Source organism: Balaenoptera acutorostrata, chromosome 1, assembly GCF_949987535.1.
Source record: "Balaenoptera acutorostrata chromosome 1, mBalAcu1.1, whole genome shotgun sequence".
Lineage (NCBI taxonomy): Eukaryota > Metazoa > Chordata > Mammalia > Artiodactyla > Balaenopteridae > Balaenoptera > Balaenoptera acutorostrata.
In genome coordinates, this window is record NC_080064.1 from 150,633,255 (window position 1) to 150,643,293 (window position 10,039).

Consider the following 10,039-nt stretch of genomic DNA (forward strand, 5'->3'; position numbering starts at 1 on the left):
TGTGCAAGCACAGCTCACTATCCACACCTCCCCTCCCAGGAGCCTGTGCAGCCCACCACTGCCAGTGCCCCGTGATCCAGGGACAACTTCCCAGGGAGAACACATGGTGCGCCTCAGGCTGTTGCAATGTCACACCAGCCTCTGCCACCACAGGCTCTCCCCACATGCTGTACCCCTCCCAATCCCTGGCCTCAGTGAGCCAGAGCCCCCTAATCAGCTGCTACTTTAACCCCATCCTGTCTGTGCGGGGAACAGATGCCCTCAGGTGACCTACAAGCAGAAGCAGGGCCATATCCAAAGCTGAACCACAGGAGCTGCGCGAACAAAGAAGAGAAAGGGAAAATTTTCCCAGCAGCCTCAGGAGCAGCACATTAAATCTCCACAATCAACTTGATGTACCCTGAATCTGTGGAATACCTAAATAGACAATGAATCATCCCAAAATTGAGGCAATGGACTATGGGAGCAAATGTAGACTTGGGGTTTGCTTTCTGCATCTAATTTGTTTCTGGTTTTATGTTTATCTTAGTTTAGTATTTAGAGCTTATTATCATTGGTAGATTTGTTTATTGATTTGGTTGCTCTCTTCCTTTTTTTTTCTTCATATATATATTTCTTTCCTTTTTCTCTTTCTGTGAGTGTGTATGTGTATTCTTCTTTGTGTGATTTTGTCTGTATAGCTTTGTTTTTGTCATTTGTCCTAGGATTCTGTCTTTTTTTTTTTTTTTAGTATAGTTTTTAGCACATTTTATCCCTGGTGGATTTGTTTGTTTGTTTGTTTTGGTTTGGTTGCTCTCTTCTTTCTTTCTTTTTTTTTTTAATTACTATTTTATTTTTTTTGTTTTTAATAATATTTTTAATAGCTTTATTTTATTTTATTTTATTTGTCCTTTCTTTCTTTCTTTCTTTCTCTTTTTTTCTCCCTTTTCTTCTGAGCCATGTGGCTGACAGGGTCTTAGTGCTCTGGCCTCATGTCAGGCCTGAGCCTCTGAGGCGGGAGAGCCGAGTTCAGGACATTGGTCCACCAGAGACCTCCCAGCTCCACATAATATCAACTGGCGAAAGTTCTCCCAGAGATCTCCATCTCAACGCTAAGACCCAGCTCCACTCAATAACCAGCAAGCTACAGAGCTGGACACCCTATGCCAAACAACTAGCAAGACAGGATCACAACTCCACCCACTAGCAGAGAGGATGCCTAAAATCATAATAAGTTCACAGACATCCCAAAACACACCATTGGATGCAGTCCTGCCCACCAGAAAGACAAGATCGAGCCTCATCCACCAGAACACAGGCACTGGTCCCCTCCATCAGGAAGATTACACAACCCACTGAACCAAGCTTACCCACTGGGAGAAGACACCAAAAATAATGGGAACTACGAACCTGCAGCCTGCGAAAAGAAGACCCCAAACACAGTAAGTTAAGCAAAATGAGAAGACAGAGAAATACACAGCAGATGAAGGAGCAAGGTAAAAACCTACCAGACCAAACAAATGAAGAGGAAATAGGCAGTCTACCTGAAAAAGAATTCAGAGTAATGATAGTAAAGATGATCCAAAATCTTGGAAATAGAATGGAGAAAATACAAGAAACGTTTAACAAGGACCTAGAAGAACTAAAGAGCTAACAAACAATGATGAACAACACTATAAATGAAATTTAAAATTCTCTAGAAGGAATCAATAGCAGAATAACTGAGGCAGAAGAATGGATAAGTGACCTGGAAGATAAAACAGTGGAAATAACTACCACAGAGCAGAATAAAGAAAAAAGAATGAAAAGAATTGAGGACAGACTCAGAGACCTCTGGGACAACATTAAACACACCAACATTCGAATTATAGGGGTCCCAGGAGAAGAAGAGAAAAAGAAAGGGATGGAGAAAAGATTTGAAGAGATTAGAGTTGAAAACTTCCCTAATATGGGAGAGGAAATAATCAAGTCCAAGAAGCACAGAGATTCCCACACAGGATAAATCCAAGGAGAAACACATCAAGACACATATTAATCAAACTATCAAAAATTAAATACAAAGAAAAAATATTATGAGCATCAAGGGAAAAACAACAAATAGCACACAAGGGAATTCCCATAAGGTTAACAGCTGATCTTTCAGCAGAAACTCTGCAAGCCAGAAGGGAGTGGCAGGACATATTTAAAGTGATGAAGGGGAAAAACCTACAACCAAGATTACTTTACTCAGCAAACATCTCATTCAGATTTGACAGAAAAATTAAAACCTTTACAGACAAACAAAAGTTAAGAGAATTCAGCACCACGAAACCAACACTACAACAAATGCTGAAGGAAATTCTCTAGGTGGGAAACACAAGACAAGGAAAAGACCTACAAAAACAAACCCAAAACAATTAAGAAAATGGTAATAGGAACATACATATCAATAATTACATTAAGTGTAAATGGATTAAATGATCCAACCAAAAGACACAGACTGGCTGAATGAATACAAAAACAAAACCCGTATATATGCTGTCTACAAGAGACCCACTTCAGACCTAGGGACACATACAGACCGAAAGTGAGGGGATGGAAAAAGATATGCCATGCAAACGGAAATCAAAAGAAAGCTGGAGTAGCAATTCTCATATCAGACAAATTAAACTTTAAAATAAGACTATTACAAAAGACAAAGAAAGACACTACATAATGATCAAGGGATCAATCCAATAAGAAGATATAACAATTGTAAATACTTATGCACCCAACATAGTAGCACCTCAATACATAAGGCAAATGCTAACAGCCATAAAAGGGGAAATCGACAGTAACACAATCATAGTAGGGGAATTTAACACCCCACTTTCACCAATGGACAGATCATCCAAAAAGAAAATAAATAAGGAAACACAAGCTTTAAATGACACCTGAAACAAGATATTACATCCAAAAACAACAAAATACACTTCTCAATTGCTCATGGAACATTCTTCAGGATATATCATATATTGGGTCACAAATCAAGCCTTGGTAAATTTAAGAAAATTGAAATCACATCAGGTATCTTTTCCCACCACAGTGCTATGAGACTAGATATCAATTACAGGAAAAAAGCTGTAAAAACCACAAATACATGGAGGCTAAACAGTGTACTACTAAATAATCAAGATATCATAAAGAAATCCAAGAAGAAATAACAAGATACATAGAAACAAATGACAAATAAAACACAACAACCCAAAATCTATAGAATGCAGCAAAAGCAGTTCTAAGAGGGAAGTTTATAGCAATTCAATCTCACCTCAAGAAACAAGAAAAATCTCAAATAAACAATCTAACCCTACACCTAAAGAAGCTAGAGATAGAAGAACAAAGAAAACCCAAAGTCCGTAGAAGGAAAGAAATCACAAAGATCACAGCAGAAATAAATGAAATAGAAACAAAGAAAACAATAGCAAAGATCAATAAAACTAAAAGCTGGTTCTTTGAGAAGATAAACAAAATTGATAAACCATTAGCCAGACTCATCAAGAAAAAGAGGGAGAGGACTCAAATCAATAAAATTAGAAATGAAAAAGGAGAAGTTATAGCAGACACCACAGAAATACAAAGCATCCTAAGAGACTATTACAAGCAACTCTATGCCAGTAAAATGGACAACCTGGAATAAATGGACAAGCTCTTAGAAAAGCACAACCTTCCAAGACTGAACCAGGAAGGAATACAAAATATAAACAGACCAATCAAAACACTGAAATTGATATTGTAATTAAAAATCTTCCAACAAACAAAAGCCCAGGACCAGATGGCTTCACAGGTGAATTCTGTCAAACATTTACAGAAGAGCTAATACCTATCATTCCCAAACTCTTCCAAAATATAACAGAGGGAGGAACACTCCCATACTCCTTCTACGAGGCCACCATCACCCTGATACCAAAACCAGACAAAGATGTCACAGAGAAAGAAAACTACAGGCTGAGGAATCACTGAGGAATATGGATGCAAAAATGCTCAATAAAGTACTAGCAAACAGAATCCAACACCACATTAAAAGGATCATACACCATGATAAAGTGGGGTTTATCCTAGGAATCAAGGATTCTTCAATATACGCAAATCAATCAATGTAATACACCATATTAACAAATTGAAGGAGAAAACCCATATGATCATCTCAATAGACACAGAAAAATCTTTTGACAAAATTCAGAACCCATTTATGATAAAAACCCTCCAGAAAGTAGGCATAGAGGGAACTTGCCTCAACATAATAAAGGCCATATATGACAAACCCACAGCCAACATCTTTCTCAATGGTGAAAAACTGAAACCATTTCCACTAAGATCAGGAACAAGACAAGGTTGCCCACTCTCACCACTATTATTCAACATAGTTTTGGAAGTTTTAGCCACAGCAATCAGAGAGGAAAAAGAAATAAAAGGAATCAAAATGGAAAAGAAGAAGTATAACTGTCACTGTTTGCAGATTACATGACACTATACATAGAAAATCCTAAACATGCTACCAGAAAACTACTAGAGCTAAGCAATGAATTTGGTAGAGTAGCAGGATACAAAATTAATGAACAGGGCTTCCCTGGTGGTGCAGTGGTTGAGAATCTGCCTGCTAAAGCAGGGGACACAGGTTCGAGCCCTGGTCTGGGACGATCCCACATGCCGCGGAGCAACTGGGCCCGTGAGCCACAACTACTGAGCCTGCGTGTCTGGAGCCTGTGCTCCGCGACAAGAGAGGCCACGATAGTGAGAGGCCTGCGCACCGCGATGAAGAGTGGCCCCCACTTGCCGCAACTAGAGAAAGCCCTCATGGAAACGAAGACCCAACACAGCCAAAAATTAATTAATTAATTAATTAATTAAAAAAAATTAATGTACAGAAATCTCTTGCATTCCTATACACTAATGATGAAAAATCTGAAAGAGAAATTAAGGAAACACTCTCACTTACCATTGCAACAAAAAGAATAAAATGCTTAGGAATAAACCTACCTATGGAACCAAAACACTTGTATGCAGAAAGCTATAAGACACTGGTGAAAGAAATTAAAGATGATACAAACAGATGGAGAGATATACCATATTCTTGGATTGGAAGAATCAACGTTGTGAAAATGACTATACTGCCCAAAGCAATCTACAGATTCAATGCAATCACTATCAAACTACCATTGGTATTTTTCACAGGACTAGAACAAAAAATTTCACCATATGTATGGAAACACAAAAGACCCCGAATAGCCAAACCAATCTTGAGAAAGAAAAACGGAGCTGGAGGAATCAGGCTCCCTGACTTCAGACTCTATTACAAAGCTACAGTAATCAAGACAGTATGGTACTGGCACAAAAACAGAAATATAAATCAATGGAACAGGATAGAAAGCCCAGAGATAAACCCACGCACATATGGTCACCTTATTTTTGATAAAGGAGGCAAGAATATACAATGGAGAAAAGACAGCCTCTTCAATAAGTGGTGCTGGGAAAACTGGACAGCTACATGTAAAAGAATGAAATTAGAACACTCCCTAACACCATACACAAAAATAAACTCAAAATGGATTAAAGACCTAAATGTAAGGCCAGACACTATCAAACTCCTAGAGGAAAACATAGGCAGAGCACTCTATGACATAAATCACAGCAAGATCCTTTTGACCCACCTCCTAGAGAAATGGAAATAAAAACAAAAATAAACAAATGAGACCTAATGAAACTTAAAAGCTTTTGCACATCAAAGGAAACCATAACCAAGACGCAAAGGCAACCCTCAGAATGGGAGAAAATATTTGCAAACAAAGCAACTGACAAAGGATTAATCTCCAAAATTTACAAGCAGCTCATGCAGCTCAATATCAAAAACCAAACAACCCAATCCAATAATGGATAGAAATCCTAAATAAACATTTCTCTAATGAAGATATACAGATTGCCAACAAACACAAGAAAGGATGCTCAACATCACTAATCATTAGAGAAATGCAAATCAAAACTACAATGAGGTATCACCTCACACCAGTCAGAATGGCCATCATCCAAAAATCTACAAACAAGAAATGCTGGAGAGGGTGTGGAGAAAAGGGAACCCTCTTGCACTGTTGGTGGGAATGTAAATTGATACAGCCACTATGGAGAACAGTATGGAGGTTCCTTAAGAAACTAAAAATAGGGGCTTCCCTGGTGGTGCAGTGGTTGAGAATCTGCCTGCCAATGCAGGGGACACGGGTTCGAGCCCTGGTCTGGGAAGATCCCACATGCCGTGGAGCAATTGGGCCCCTGAGCCACAACTACTGAGCCTGCGCATCTGGAGCCTGTGCTCCGCAACAAGAGAGGCTGCAATAATGAGAGGCCTGCGCACCACGATGAAGTGTGGCCCCCACTTGCCGCAAGTAGAGAAGGCTGTTGCACAGAAACGAAGACCCAACACAGCCATAAATAAATAAATAAATAAATAAATAAATAAATAAATAATTAAAAAAAACTAAAAATAGAACTACCATACAACCCAGCAATCCCACTACTGGCCATATACCCTGAAAACACCATAATTCAAAAAGAGTCATGTACAACAATGTTCGTTGCAGGCCTATTTACAATAGCCAGGACTTGAGTGCAACCTAAATATCTGTTGACAGATGAATGCATAAAGAAGATTTGGCACATATATACAATGGAATATTACTTAGCCATAAAAAGAAACGAAATTGAGTTATTTGTAGTGAGGTGGATGGACCTAGAGACTGTCATACAGAGTGAAGTAAGTCAGAAAGAGAAAAACAAATACCATATGCTAACACATTTACATGGAATCTAAAACAAAAGAAAAAAATGGTTCTGAAGAACCTAGAGACAGGACCGGAATAAAGACACAGACATAGAGAATGGACTTGAGGACTCGGGGAGGGGAAAGGGTAAGCTGGGATGAAGTGAGAGAGTGGCATGGACATATATACACTACCAAATGTAAAATAGATAGCTAGTGGGAAGCAGCCCCATGGCACAAGGAGATCAGCTCGGTGCTTTGTGACCACCTAGAGGTGTGGGATAAGGAGGGTGGGAGGGAGATGCAAGAGGGAAGGGATATGGGGATATATGTATATGTATAGCTGATTCACTTTGTTATAAAGCAGAAACTAACACACTGCTGTAAAGCAATTTTACTCCAATAAAGATGTTAAAAAAAATTAAATTAAATTAAAATTTTAAAACGATTTAAAAAAAATGTGAAAGTCCCCATACAATGTTCAAATGTTGATTGGATTATAAATATGACACAACCACTGATGCCACTTTTTTATTTAAAAACCTTCACTGGCTCCTAATTTCCTACAGAACAATCTAAAATCTAAGGCTAAAACTTTAAGGTGATTAATAATTCAACCGCACTTTCCTTTCTGGTGTTACCTGCTACTACCATCTCTTATACACACCATTTGACAGATAAAACTAGACGACAGGAAACTTTCCCGTCTCTCAGATTCCTCATGATGCCCCATGTCTGCCTATCAAGGCCTTGCCCATCCTTCAAAGTCAGAGGTCAACTCTTCCATGGAGGTCTCCTGATCACTCCAGCTGGTATTTATTTCCTTTCCTATGGCCTATCTCATTATGCTGTATTGCTTCTAAGGAATTTGCCACATTCCGTTTTGTATTAACTACTGATCATGACTAGCTTCCTTTTTTCGTATAATTTTGATAAACGTTCATTGAGCATCTGTAATACGTGAACAGAGAGCAAGGCATGGGTAGGGCCTGGGCAGAGGTACAGAGATGAGTGACGTGGTGTTTGCTCTAGAAGAGCTCAGTGCCTGGTGGGGAGCCTTGAGGTGGCAAGCCCCACAGTGCACAATACTGTATCTCCAGCGGTGTCTACAATTTCCATGCACGCTGGCTATATTATAGATGTTAATAAAATCAAAGAATGTTGCAGGTGAAAAAGATCGGAGTGTTAAATGTCATTGCCTCATCTAGCATAAGAGGAAATTAAGGCTTGAACAGTTTAAATAACGTGGCCAAGATCACCAGCGACTCCAGAGTTATAAGAAGAGTGCTGGAAGTAACCACAAACCAAACTGGGAAGAGTCCAGCTGGAAAGATCAGGCATGGGGACTGGGTTTTGTTTGTTTGTTTGTTTGTTTGTTTCTCTAAAATCCAGAGCTTCCCTTGGTCCCAAGAAGTCCATTTTTGCCCGTGGAAATAAACACCATTTCTTATGAGGGGCCACTTTCTGGCCTCAGTAGAACCTGGATTTGGATTCTACATCAACCCCTTACTGGATGGATGCCTTGGGATGAGACACTTAATGACCTCTAGCCTTCATTTTCCTCATCTGTAAAATGAGGATGGTACTATTTGTTTCACAGATCGTTATGAAGATTACATTCATACATGAACTGGGTTAATAGACAAAAAGAAAATGAGTCCAGCCCCTGTCCCCTGGAAAGTGCTGGTAGCGGAGGTGATGGAGGTGGCAATAAATGTTATAATTCAAACCCACCTGCAAGTTAGAATGAACTTTCTGCTAATGGTGCTTGTGTCCCGAAGGCGCCTTCTGTTAATTTAGTTCCTTCATAATTTGGGAGGTGTCTGCCCTTTTAGCTTCTGGGCTTCCCGCTTCCATACTTATCACCCAACCCCTTGTAGCATTTTGGTAAGTCAGGAAGAATTTCATTTCATCGTGGTTTTCTGGATCTCCTTTTTCCTATTCAAGCCAGTTCTGTGTCTTCAAACCCGGTGACCCGCTGCAGGGTGAAGCATGCAGTGAGGAACAAGGGTGATGCTCTTATAATATGAGTAATTTGGACACTTCTCTCCCCATTCTATCGAATGTGTCTTTTTCTACATGCTCCTGGTGTCCCCAGGAACTAGTCCTCCTCCCTGGATTACTCACCACATCTTCTTACTGATTCCTTGAGATCAGCTTCCACTATTGCTTTGCTAGTTCAGACTTCCTCCTTCTCAGGCATGCTTCATACTCATTCTGTGCCTCAGTTAACTGCTCCAGGAAGCAACCTGCCATATTCCAAGGTATCTTGAACATTAAGCAACCAGGCCCTCCAAGGTCTCTCTGTTCCAATGGTAAGAAATCAAATGGTGAGGGTAGAGGATGGAAGGGTTGGTATTCATGGCAGAGAGGAGAGAGGCTGGCTGTGGTATATTTACACCCCTCTCACGCCAATCCTCATAATGCAACTATATTCTACATAAGCTAGCAGCTAATATTCAAAACTACTCTCAACTCCACTTTTACTAAGGGAGATGAAAACGCAAGGGAACACACTGATAATCAGAATGGGTTAATAAAAAATTACTTCTAGAGAATGTATTAAGATGACCGTGGATTCAGACCCATCTTATTCATCCTCTTTACGTATAGCATTAACCATCAAAAAGTAAAAAACACAAGAGGTTATAGTGCAATGAGTATACTTTTGATATTGAAATTATTGTACTTATCTCTAATTCCTTGAAAACCGGTTATTTGTGAAAGCATATATGGTAAACTTTGGCCAACTGGAATATTCAGTTAACCAGAACACTTGCTAATTTGAGGCTGTAAGAGTTTATTGACAATCTACTCTATGCAAGCTCTTTGTTAGATATTCTGGAGTAGCAATTCTTTACTTATTTCTGTAGAATTCTGAGAGGTTTATGAATGGATTTCAGGAGTGTGTGAACTCACACACACAAAAGTTTGTGTGCAAAATTTTGTATCTGTATATTTATGTTCATTTTCCTACAAGAAAAGAGACCCCATATCCTTCATCAGCACCATTGTTAGTTATAAGTAGACTTTATGTCAAGACATGGGTTAAATAGGTATTTTCTCCATGGTACGTGCTTGGCAAAGGATGCTTTAGCGCAAGAATGTCACAGATTTAAAAAAAAAAAGTTACCATGCCTTCGCTAAATTTCTCTCAGAAAATTGTTAATCCAAGGGTAGATTTCTGGTTCCAACAAAATCACTCCAAAAGCGATTCTGTTCTTGCTGTTTTTGTTTTGTTTTATTTACTTTGAGGGGAACCTCGTTCAGACCCTGGAATGGTAAAGCAGCCAT